The 12,072-nt window shown below is 36.3% G+C and overlaps 1 long non-coding RNA gene across 1 annotated transcript in view; it reads left to right on the top strand.

Annotated features, from left to right (window-relative positions):
* Positions 1-12,072, top strand: part of LOC311604939 — a 194,049-nt gene that overhangs the window by 136,048 nt on the left and 45,929 nt on the right. The gene's annotated exons all lie outside the window — the stretch shown is intronic.

Genomic DNA, 12,072 nt, shown 5'->3' with positions numbered 1-12,072 from the left:
CTGGACCATGGCCCCGTATTCATATGTACCTCATGGGCAGCTTGGTCTTCATAAGGGCCCTCCAGCAATTAGAGTGGGGGCTGTCCTGGACACGGACTCTGTTGCCCACTTTTGGATCACTTTTGCCTAGATGAGCTGGCTGCCAAGTTGGGCCTCAGTGGAAGAGGGTGTGCTTAGCTCTGATGAGACTTCACATGCTAAGGTAGGCAAGGGCTCACCTTTTCTGAGGAGAAGGGGAGAAGGGAAAGGAGGGGTAGGTGGGAGTGCAGGACCACGAGCAAAGTAGGAAAGTTGTGATAAGGATGTAAACTGAATTTTTAAAAAACCCTGGTAAAACCTTGACACTAGAAATTGATATTGATATACCCAACATGATGGAAATAATAATAATAATAAAAATAACTCGGCAGAAATGAAGGGCTTTTAGTGAGTATAAAAGACTTGAAAATTAGTGTAGCTATTACCTTACTGCATCATGGTTGCAAAGAATCTAAGGCAGTAGTTCTTAACCTGTGGGTCATGACCCTTTTGGGGGTCAAACAGCCCTTTTTACTGGGGTTTCCTAAGACCATTGGAAAACAGTTATTTAAATTATACCTTATAACAATAGCACAATTACAGTTTTGAAGTAGCAATGATGACCTAAGGGAATAGAGGCTCTATCAGTAATCATGACAGAGGGCCAAGCCCACCACAAAATTTAGCACCAAAATCTTCAACCTGGGTCTGAAAACAGACCTCTGTGATGGGTGCTTGAATAGGATGGAAAGATCCTGGATTCAGTCCTCAGCACAACATAAGCAATAACAATCAGTACAAATAAATTAAGAACTAACAAGAAACCTGGTGTCTCCTTGCATGTAATAAATAGGCCTGGAATGTTCTTCAGTCATTGGGACGTCTGGAATGTTCTTTAGTCATTGGGACGTCAGCTGCAGCTTCCTCTGGCGGCGCCAGCCCTCATAAGCTAGGTGGTTTCCCAAGCTTTGAAAACATCCAGTTTCAGCCCATTTCCTTTTCTGTGTTTGTCGCTCTTACATGTAGGGATCTAGACACAATTGTAAGGCAAAATTTAAGATTTCCGCGCTTCTCTCTGTTTACTGTGACCATTTGTGCTCCTTCTGGAGTGAGCCTTTTCTAATTTCAGCTGACACTTAAAAAGACTAAGGACAGTGGAAGTTCCTGGAATTTACTGATTTTTTTTTCATATCTCGTCACATTTGTGTATCACCTCTTCAGATTGTAAGATGGGCAGAACTGACTCACTTCTGCAGAGCTTCCTTAGCCAGTGCCACTGGTGCAGAGTGATAAGGGCTAGGATGGCAATGATCCAAAAAAAAAAAAAAAGAAAAAAGAAAAGAAAAAAGAAAAAGATCAGCTAAAATTATTTTAGGGGTTTTGTTTCCAAACATACAAGGGAGCCAAAATTCATTTCACATGCGGCAGAGTTAGGTTGTGTTTCCCGCTTATATATAAAGGAAAACACTTTGTTTTTAAAGAGGGGAAATCCACCTCTGAAATTATAGAACACTGATACAGCATCATCCATCTTGGCAAAAGTTGACTGAGCAGATGATGTAGATCCACTTAACTTGGACTCAAGCAAAGGTTTTGCTATTTTCATTTCACAGGCCAGATGTAGCTCATCATCAGTTGGAATCAGTTCCAGAAGAGGTGTTAGAGTCTATTGGTCCAAAAGGAAGTCTCTTCCAGGCACTGCAGAGAGCCATGAGGGAAATGAATGTGATCTTCACCAACATCCCCACAATTTGGGTAGTCCAATGCTCAGCTCAGAGTGAGCAGCTAGATAGTCTTTTAGAAAGGACCTATTTTTGGACTCTCTAGCATTACAAAATTTAGTCTTTGCCACAGTGTCCCCCATGCCATCTCTCTGGGAGTAAACTATCATATATGAATGATTGGTGGGGTGAAATAATTAATCACAAAGACATGTGGGTTTCCAATGAATCAAAAAAAAAATACTAACTAGAGATAAGACTTACTTGGTTTCTTGCGTCATCTCTGTTGACTAGAACCTAACCACCAAATGCCTAACAGCTCCTTTTTGCAGAAGAAAAAAAAATGCTCAATTTACTGAATGGGAGGCAATGACTCAATGTTTTCTGACTAAAATAAATTCAAAAATAATGAAGAATTCTTATGCTAATACACATTTCAATAGAGGTGTCTTATTCTCAACACAGCAGGCTCTCAAATCTGAATTTTTCTAAACACAACTTGAAACTTTCCAGATGAAGAAAAATCAGATAAACCACCCGCAATGTGTTGGTATTGCTTGATAAGAGACAGAGATACTAGAAATTACGTTCTCCACATATCTGGGGGGAAAACCTCAGAAACCAGAAAGTCCAACTTGGAATATCAGATCTTGTCTAAGATTAGGAGAGTTGAGCACATCCCCAGCAGGGGTTGTCTATGGCTCCTCCCAAGAAGGAACAGCTCATAAAATCCTATCCCCAAATCTGAAGACTTAGGAGTGCAGCTGGTGTTATGGGTTGACCTCTGTTTTCCCAAGTGATGATGAAATTCTGGCCCTTGGTGAGGTGAATGCAGCCTAGCTTAAAAGAAAGGTCTTGGTAGATTATTGAGTTAATACAATACCAGTAGGAAGGAGTTAATCCAATGGACTACCCCCGCCCCCCTTTAAAGGGTAAAGTCAGACAAGTATACCAGGAAAACACCATGTTATAATTGTGTTGCCATAAGCCAACAGAGCAATGCCTGGGACAGATCCTGGTACTAATAGAGGAAATATCTTAATTTTGGAGTTCTGTACTCCAGGGCTCTGACATGGACAAATATCCATGGTCCAGCCTTTCTGTTTAAATGAGTTATTTTTTTTTCAGAGCAATGCAAAGACTGACAAAAAATATACCCTCACCCTCAGTCTTTCTTTCTGTGGTTTCGCTTATTTGTGGTCAACTATGGTTCAAAAATATGGTTCATTCTAGAAATTATGATTTGAATTGTTTTATATCTAAATTACTCTGAATGACTGTCAAATAATTAGCCGGCAAAAATACTGTCCCATTGTGTATGTCATCTTTTAAGTCTCATGTTTTCTTTGCTCCACCGTATATGATATCTCTTCAATCCCGTGCTTTATTTTGCTGTGTGGAGCTTTTAAATGTCACGCAATTCTATGTCTCAGTTCTTGATAACTCCTTTCACATGTTTATATCTCAAAATATTTTCACTTTGCTTTTCTAGAAACCTCAGAATTAATCTACTTCAAGTTAATCTGTGTGAAGTGAGAGAAAGAAAGGGATCTATTTTATTCTACTCGTCAGTGTCCAGTTTTCCAATCACCATTTGTTAAAAATGCTGTTGTTTCTCCAATGTATGGTTTTTAGCATAGTTTTTTGTTAAATGTCACATGGTGATATAATTTATTTGGATTGTCTATACCATCTCACTGCTGTGTGTCTGTGAGGCAGTATTACACTGTTTCACTACCGTAGCTTGGCAATATTGTTTGAAATTAGGTAACTCTTAGTGGAAGCGAGCAGCTCTGATAAAGGGAGTCTTACTGATCTAACTTGATTGTGTCTAGTTACACTTGGTCCTAAAATGTATTTGCTGACATGAATCTGAACCCACTGCTCTGTCTACTGGGTTTGTACTTAAAATCAATTGTTGTTTTTTCCCATTGAGGAGTGGGAGCTTTGGGATTGGAAGTTAAAAGTGTCTTCTGTGGTTTTCTAAGCTGAGAATCTCAGTTGTACCTTTTTTTTTCTGGGTGGTGTAATGAGTGAACTCATTACTGAGTTGCAACAGCACAGTGTGTCTCCTCTCTGGTGTCTGCTTGCTGTACCAGAGGAAGTCTCCTGTTAAATCTTTGGTCCACCAGTAGACCTTGGAATCCACGTTTTCCTTCTTTCCAGGAAGCTGTGAGCGAGAGGCCCTTTCTTTGCTCTTCTACTTTGCTGAGTACTCTGGTTTTGTGCATTGCTTTCTAATCTAAAGTCTAGTGTTTCAGGATTTCATCGGGTCTGAGTCTGTTGCTGACAGCTCCTGTCCTTTGGCTTTCCACATGACATGGATCTTCCTACAAACAAACCAGATGATTTGCTTTAAGTTCATGAAGATGCAGGATGCTGCTGGCAGCCTCTAATCAGTTGTCTCTCCAGCACACCAGAGAGATTTCCATTTTGAAGGAATCCATGTATCACCAAAATAAAAGCAGCAACAATGACTTTAATTTATGATTTTTCTTTTCTCTTTTCCCTCAGTTCATCTAGATAAAGTTTTGTCCATTTTGCTTATTTACTTTTATTCCATGTGCATTTGTGTTTTGCCTGCATGTATGTATTTATGAGGTGTCAGATCCCCTGGAAATGGAGTTAACAGTTATGAGCTGCCATGTAGGTGCTGGAAATTGAACACTAGTACTCTGGAAGAGCAGCCAGTGCTCTTAACTGCTTAGCAATTTCTCTAGCCCCATTTTATTCCCATTTTTGAATAACTACACTTGGTGTTGATTTTTCTTTATAATTTTTCTATCCTTGATCTGTCTTCCATTCTCTATTACTTTTTTGGATAGCAATAGATTTAATTATTTTTATTTTATCAAGTTCCTTAAAAATGTATATGGAGATTACCAAATTAACATGATCCTTTTTATATTATAGGCATTTACACTTATAAATTTCCCCCACTATCACTTCTTTCAATACATTCCATACATTTTTGTATATTTTCATTTTTATGTTAAGATATTTTCTAATTTCTTTCATGATTATTTCATGACCAATATTTTGTTAAAAGCATATTGTTTAGTTCATATTTCTTTGTAGTAATTTTATTTCTGATACTTATTTGCTTCTGTTCTGATAATAACCAATTTCCATGGTTTAAGTAAGTATATCTTCAAGCTTACTGACAATATAGCACAACATCTTCCTAAAGAATATTTCATGTGTGCTTCAAAAAGAAAATAATCTGCTCTGGTGTGTGGCTTACTATGTAGTCTGTTAATTCCAATTGGCATATAGTGTGAAGTCTTCTATTTTTCTCTAGTGATATCAAGACAGTTCTAGTCCTTATTAAAAGAGGACTGTTTGAGGCCAGTAGAATTGCCTGGCTATCATTTCTATGTGGTTAGTGGTAGCTTCATACATGTGAGAGCGCTAATGTTTGATGCATGTATAACTTACTTATTATCAGTGAACTGATCTCTTTTTTCATTTTTAAGGTCCTTCATTTTATTCTCAAAGTTATTTTTACATTACATCTATAATTTTTACTTAGCCAATTTTTGTTCACTTGGTTTATTTTTTATACAAAAACATTTTTTTTTATTTTTATCAGTTAACAACTTTAGTGTTTGTTTCATGTGCATAGCATATAATTCGATCTTGATTTTCTTCTCTTATTTTTACTTGATATGATATGCCTACATGTATGCATGTTTTCACATTTGTGGATGCATGTGGGAGTAAACATGTGTGCACACATGTAGAGATCTAAGGTTGATATCAAGAATCATACTCAGTCACCCTTCCACCTTATTTGTCAAGGTGGGGTCTCTCAGGTAAACTCAGAGTTCTCAGATATAGCTAGCCTTGCTAGATGGCTTGCCCAGATCGCTTGTTTCTCTCTTCCACAGGCTGGGGTTACAGAGAGGTCTTCAAGCCCATCCTGCTGTGATACAAGTCAATGCTTGCACAGGGAGTGTGTTAACTACTGTGCAATCTCCTCAGCCCTGATTTTTGATTTTTTAATCCATCTATCTGTGCCTTTTGATAAATGTCTCACCCATAATTACCAATAAAAAGAGCCTTCTGACCCTACCTTGCATTATGAATGCCATACATGTTTTTAGTCTTATGATGTGTTTTATGAATATTTAGGCTTTAAAATCAGTGTTCAGTTAAAACTAGTATTATTCATGATTTTGAAAAATTTTCAAGAATTATCTTTTGTAAATAGCTACAAATATTTCCAAATAAGATTATGATTATATAAATAATTTTATTCTGGTTTTGTACATCTCTTATATTTTAAGTCTCTAATCAACTTTCTTATATATTGTTAAAATCATTAATGATTTATAACTTTTATTATTCTTTTTGACTTTTATACACACACTTGCATTTTTCTATATAATCTCTTATTTCTTATATGTGTTATTTTCCTTATTTGGATCACACATGGGTTTCATTTATTTTTTAACTAACAGGTTTTTTTGTTAAAATATAATTACGTCAGGTCCTATGATTCCCTTTCCTTTCTCCAACTTCTTTCCTGTCTTTCCTCCATTCCCACTCAAGCTCCTGACTTCCTCTTAATTATTATGCTCTCCTGTCTCCCTCCTCTCTCCTCTCTCCTCCTTCCCCTTCTCTTCTCTTCTCTTCCCTTCTCTTCTCTTCTCTTCTCTTCTCTTCTCTTCTCTCTCTCTCTCTCTCTCTCTCTCTCTCTCTCTCTCTCTCTCACACACACACACACACACACACACACACTCACTCACTTGCACACACATGCTTACAGATATATAGATTAATATGCTGTGAACAGTGTTGCATATACATGGTTTCAGGGACGATCATTTCCTACTTGATAACCAGTTAGGGGACCTTCAGTGGGGAAGACTAGGTCTTTTCTCATCAGCTTCCTTTAGATTTCTTTGTTCTTTGCCTCTGAGAAGGGCCCTTGGATTTCCCTTTCCATGCTAGCATGTCTGTTGGTGCTGTTATTGTTTAGGGTGAAGCATTTTTGTCATTTCTAGGAGACTCATTTGCACATCAGACTTCTTATCTTTCTAGCATTAACAGCCTCTCTGCTCCCTGAGCCTTAGGTTCAGGATTTCTGTTGTAGATATATCTACGGGTGCGGGGCACTCCATGATCAGTTGTTATCTGGATTTTGATTGACAAATTACTGGAATGTTTCTTTTATGATTGTTTCCTTCCTATATTACTTTATCTGCCTCATTATTTTGGCTTCAGAAGTCACCTTTGTATTTTTTAAAGAAATAAAGCTTGTTGTCTATAAGAAAGTTTGATTTCATTTTTTGATTATTCTTTTTTATTTAATATAATTTATTCATCTTACATCCTGATTGTTATCCCTTGTCTTGTATCTTCCCATCCACCTCTCCCTTCCTCTTCAGCCCTATTCCCCTCCTGCAGACCTCTGACACTGGGAGCCATCCTTCCTCTATTGTCTGATCACAGCCTATCAAGTCTCAGAAAATTGGCACTAGTGCTCCCTCAAGGCTCCGCTATACCATTCCTGGTCATATACCCAAAAGATGCTCCACCATATAACAAGGGCATTTCCTCAACTATATTCATAGCAGCTTTATTCATAATAGCTAGAATCTGGAAACAACCTACATGGCCCTCAACTGAAGAATGCATAAAGAAACTTTAGTACATTTACACAATGGAATACTACTCAGCTTTTAAAATTAAGGAAATCTTGAGATTTGCAGGCAAATGCATGAAACTAGAAAAGATCATCCTGACTGAGGTGACCCAGAAAGACACTTACGGTATATTCTCACTTATATTATCACAACATTGATTATTCTTTTGAAGCTTTATCTTTTTCAAGTATATTTTTGGCCTTTCTATGCCAATCCTGTTATCCTAGCAGCATTTGTTGGGACAGTCTTTCTGGTACTGTACGGCATTATCTCATTTGTGGTCAGTTACCATGCATCTAATCCTGGCTTTTATTTTAGACCATATTATTATTCACAGCACCACACTATCTGGATTTCCATACTTTAAGTTTTGAACTGAAGTAGTGTCAGTGCTCTACCTTTATGCTTTTAAAATATTGTGTACAATATTCCGAACTTTTACACTCTCCATATAAGCTTTAACATCCTTTTGTTGATGTGCTCAAAATAACTTGGTAGGGTTTTTATTGAGAGTTCAGTGAAACTATAAATCTAGTTAGAACTGGTGTGTTGATAGTATTGAGTATTCCTATCCAAGAATATAAGATACTCAGTTTTTGTTATCTTCTTCATCTTGGTCATGCCCAGGTTGCTATATATACATGTAAGCATTTCATTTTTCAAGAGAGGTAATATGATAATTTTGTAACAACAAATTCTGACTGGGTTGTTGCTAGAATAGAAGGGTGTGGTTGACTTTTAGGTATTGATTGTGTTATCTTGCATCCTTACTGTAATTACCTTTTAAATTGATGCATTTTATTGCTGGTGATTTTTGTGGCATCTCTTCACAGATAAACGGCAAACAAAGACAGAATTTTCCTTATAGCTCGATCTATATCTTTGTGTTTTCCTTGACTTGTTTCATCTATGGTTTCCTACACAGGAATTCATCATACGCTGAAAAGACTTCCCTGACTTGCTCCTGATGCTACATAAAATGTTTTAGTTTTCCTATTTAAGTTTTTCAGTTTTTCATTGCCCACTTCCATGTCCCCTTTGAGTTTTGTGGACATACTTTTAAGCAATACATTTTGATCCTCTATACATGTCTTTTGGAATGTATAATGGTCCATTAAATAGTATCTTTGAAGTTACAGTGAGGATTACATATGACAACTTAGAGCTCCAATAACATATTTTAATTATATATAAATTATACTTTAAATCAATATAAATCTGTTCTTTTATAACATATTCCTAAGTTATTGATATCATGTATTTTTATCTTTATGCTGTTACACCATTAATATGGATTTCTAATTGTTTTTATATTTTGCTCTTTAAATTTTATTTCATGTGTATGTGTTGTGTATGAGCAAGAGTGCGTGTCCACATCTGTGGGTTCTGTGATCTCAGGTCTTCAACCTTTACCTGCTGAGCCACCTCACTGCTCCTGATTTTGTCTTTGAAATGCTATAAAAATAATAAAATAGAATAAAAAATTATATTAGTACTTATCAGTGTCAGACAGAGTGTGAGCCATTTACATGTGTAGGCCTAGTTTTCACATTATTGAAGAAGCTGTATTTTATAAAACTATGTTTTTGCCTCTATCAAAAATCAGATCACTGTAGATATGCAGGCTTATTTATTGAGCCCTAAAGCTGATCTATTGTCCAGTCTGCTTTTATTCCTAAATAATATAGGTTCAGTTATGTCCTAAAACTGGATGTTGCTATGTTTTCAGATTTGTACACTTTTTCTCATGATTTCTTTGGATTTTTAGGGTATTAGTACTTTCATATAAAATTTTAGATTTTGTTTCTGAAAAATCGTATCTGGATTTTGATGGAGATTGTACTGAATTCATAGATTGTGTTGTGTAATATGCATCTGAGCATTGTTAAGTTTTCTAATGAACATGAGAAATTCCTCTCTTTCAGGGCCATTGTCAATATCTTCAACCTGTGTTTTGTAATTGTCTTTAAAGGTATCATTTACTTTTTTAGTTATATTTATTTCTAGATAATCTGTTTTATTTTTCAGTGGATAATGTGAATTAGGATTGTTGACATGATTTGTTTTTTAGAAAGCCTACAGATTTTTGCATGTTGATTTTGAGTCCTCCAGATTTACCAAATTCATCATTTCTTTTTTAAAGTATTTTATTAATTTATTCATATTACATCTCAACTGTTATCCCATCCCTTGTATCCTCCCATTCCTCCCTCCTTCCTGCTTTCCCCTTTGCTACCCTCCCCTATGACTGTGACTGAGGGGACCTCCTCCCCTTGTATATGCTCATAGGGTATCAAGTCTCTTCTTGGTAGCCTGCTATCCCATCGTTTCTTATAGTATTTTGGAGTCTTTAGGATTGCTCTATGTATAAAATTACATTCCATATGAAATGGATATCTTCTTTTTCTACCTCATAATTTCATACCTTTCATTTCATTGTCTTGTATAATTTTCTGGATAAAAGATCTAATACTATGTTCAACATATCCAGTGAGTATGTACAGAATTCTCTCTTAGAAAAATGCCTTTATGTTTTTTCCAGGGGAATGTGTTGATGCATATGATTTTGTTACATACACTTTTATATGTTTTTATATCCTTTTATATTGAATTGGTCAAGAATTTTATGATTGGATGTTGAGTTTTACCAACTATGTTTCTATATCTACTAAATTATAATATAATACTTATCATTCTGCTTATATGATATTGGTTTGGATATGTTGAGCATCCATCCTTTCATTCTTTTAACAAGGACAAATTTATCAAGGCATAGATCTTTTTAATATGCTGTTGAATTATGTAGTATTTATGATTTGTGCATCTGTGCTATGCTAAGTGTCATCCGAGGCCTGTGCAGAAGGCTGGGCCACCATGTTAAAATGTGTTTGCCCCTCATCTCCTAGCTTTCATACATTCCACGGATGCAGATGCTTCACACTCAAGGTTGTCCTAATGGTGCTAAATGTTCTTTTCTGTTTTTCTTTCTGAGTGGTACATTTCAAAGGGTATGTCTTCAAGCCAAATATGATTTCTTTGTATAGATCTATCTTTTACTGAGGCTTTCCTCAGACTTTTTTCATTTTAAAGCTCTTTATTTTGATATATTTGTTTCTTTTTTCATGATCACTGTCTTTTGTGAATTTCTTATGTATAGGTCGCTTCTACTGTCTTTCTGGTTTCTCTTGACCACTTATCTCTAGATCTCACTGAGAGCTTATCTATAATCACTACTTTGCATTACTTTATTAGTCAGGTCATCTGTTTGGTTTTCTTTATAATCTACTGCTGTAAGCTATGTTCCTCGGCAGTGGTCATATCACTAGTTTTGGTTTTCATATTCCTGTGTCCTCCTGTGGAGATAAATAGTTACCTTCACAATGAATGGCTTTCTCTGCAAGGCATATAGAAATGTTGTTTTTAAAGATTTTATTTATTTATTTATTATGTATACAGGGTACACCTGCAGGCTCGAAGAGGGCACTAGATCTCATTACAGATGGCTGTGAGCCACCATGTGGTTGCTGGTAATTGAACTCAGAACCTCTGGAAGAGCAGCCAGTGCTCTTAACCTCTGAGTCATCTTTACAGCCCGAAGTGTTGCTTTTTAATGAAATATTTGTTGTATTTTCTGTGGGCCACCAGAGTGAAGTCTCTCTACGGAGATCATTACATATGAACATTATGTATGCTTTGTCAGACGTTGAGAGACCTACTGTTGGGACAGGCCACAATAGCGTTGAGGACACTCTAGTAATTCATATAAAGTGTGGTAAAAATAGCATGGTGGAGGAGGAGCATGTACTCTGTAGCTACTTCTAAAATGAGAATGGTGTCCTAACTTTCCCTAATCCTGTGAAGCTGCCCCCTCCGTTTTCATGAGGCAACCTCTACACAAACTCACTTACTCACACCAAATCTCTCATTGATAGAGTTGCTGTGGTGATGGTGTCTCTTCACATCAATAAAAACCTAAGATAGTTCCTTAGTCCATTATTTTGTGTGCGTGTTTGTATTCTCATTTACTTTGTTGAAATCTTTGTGTACATCTTCTGTTAGATGTGTGGTAGAAGCAGAACTTCTCTCCTCTGCTGGCTGTGCTTTCATTTGATGACCTGTTTTCTTGCTGTACCGATGCTTTTTAATTTCATAGGTTCTTAGCTGTGGATTGTTGGTCTTATTTCCAGAGTGAGAGGATTACTATTAAAGACATTTTTGCCTATACCTGTGAATGTTTTCCTACCTTCCCTTCAGCTGATTCAGAGCTTTTGTTCCTATGTTAATATATTTGGTACAGTTGGAATTGATATTTTGGGCAAGGTGAGAGACGAATGCTCCTGTCTTTTAGAGTTTGTTGAGAAGCCTGCTGCTATTCTGATTGGCTTTACCTCTATGTGAGACTGGTGCTCCCTTGCCACTATCAGTATGCATTATTTTCTTTAGTGTGTTTAATGGTTTAATTATAATATGACAAGGAAAGAGGTTCTGTTATTGTCTTATGCATTTCAAATGTGTCCTATATCTGCATTGGCATCTCTTTTTCTAATTTGAAGAAACTTTATGGTCTGATTGAAAAGTTCTCAATGCCTTTAAAATGTAAATCATCTGTGTTCATGTTTATTAGATTTGATATTTTCATAGCATCTTGAACGCCCACTCTTATTTTCTTGATTTATCTTTGT

Source organism: Acomys minous (assembly GCF_964271855.1).
Source record: "Acomys minous genome assembly, chromosome: 9".
NCBI classification, from domain to species: domain Eukaryota; kingdom Metazoa; phylum Chordata; class Mammalia; order Rodentia; family Muridae; genus Acomys; species Acomys minous.
The sequence above is the reverse complement of the archived record's forward strand: the minus strand, read 5'-3'. Positions and strand labels throughout refer to the sequence as shown.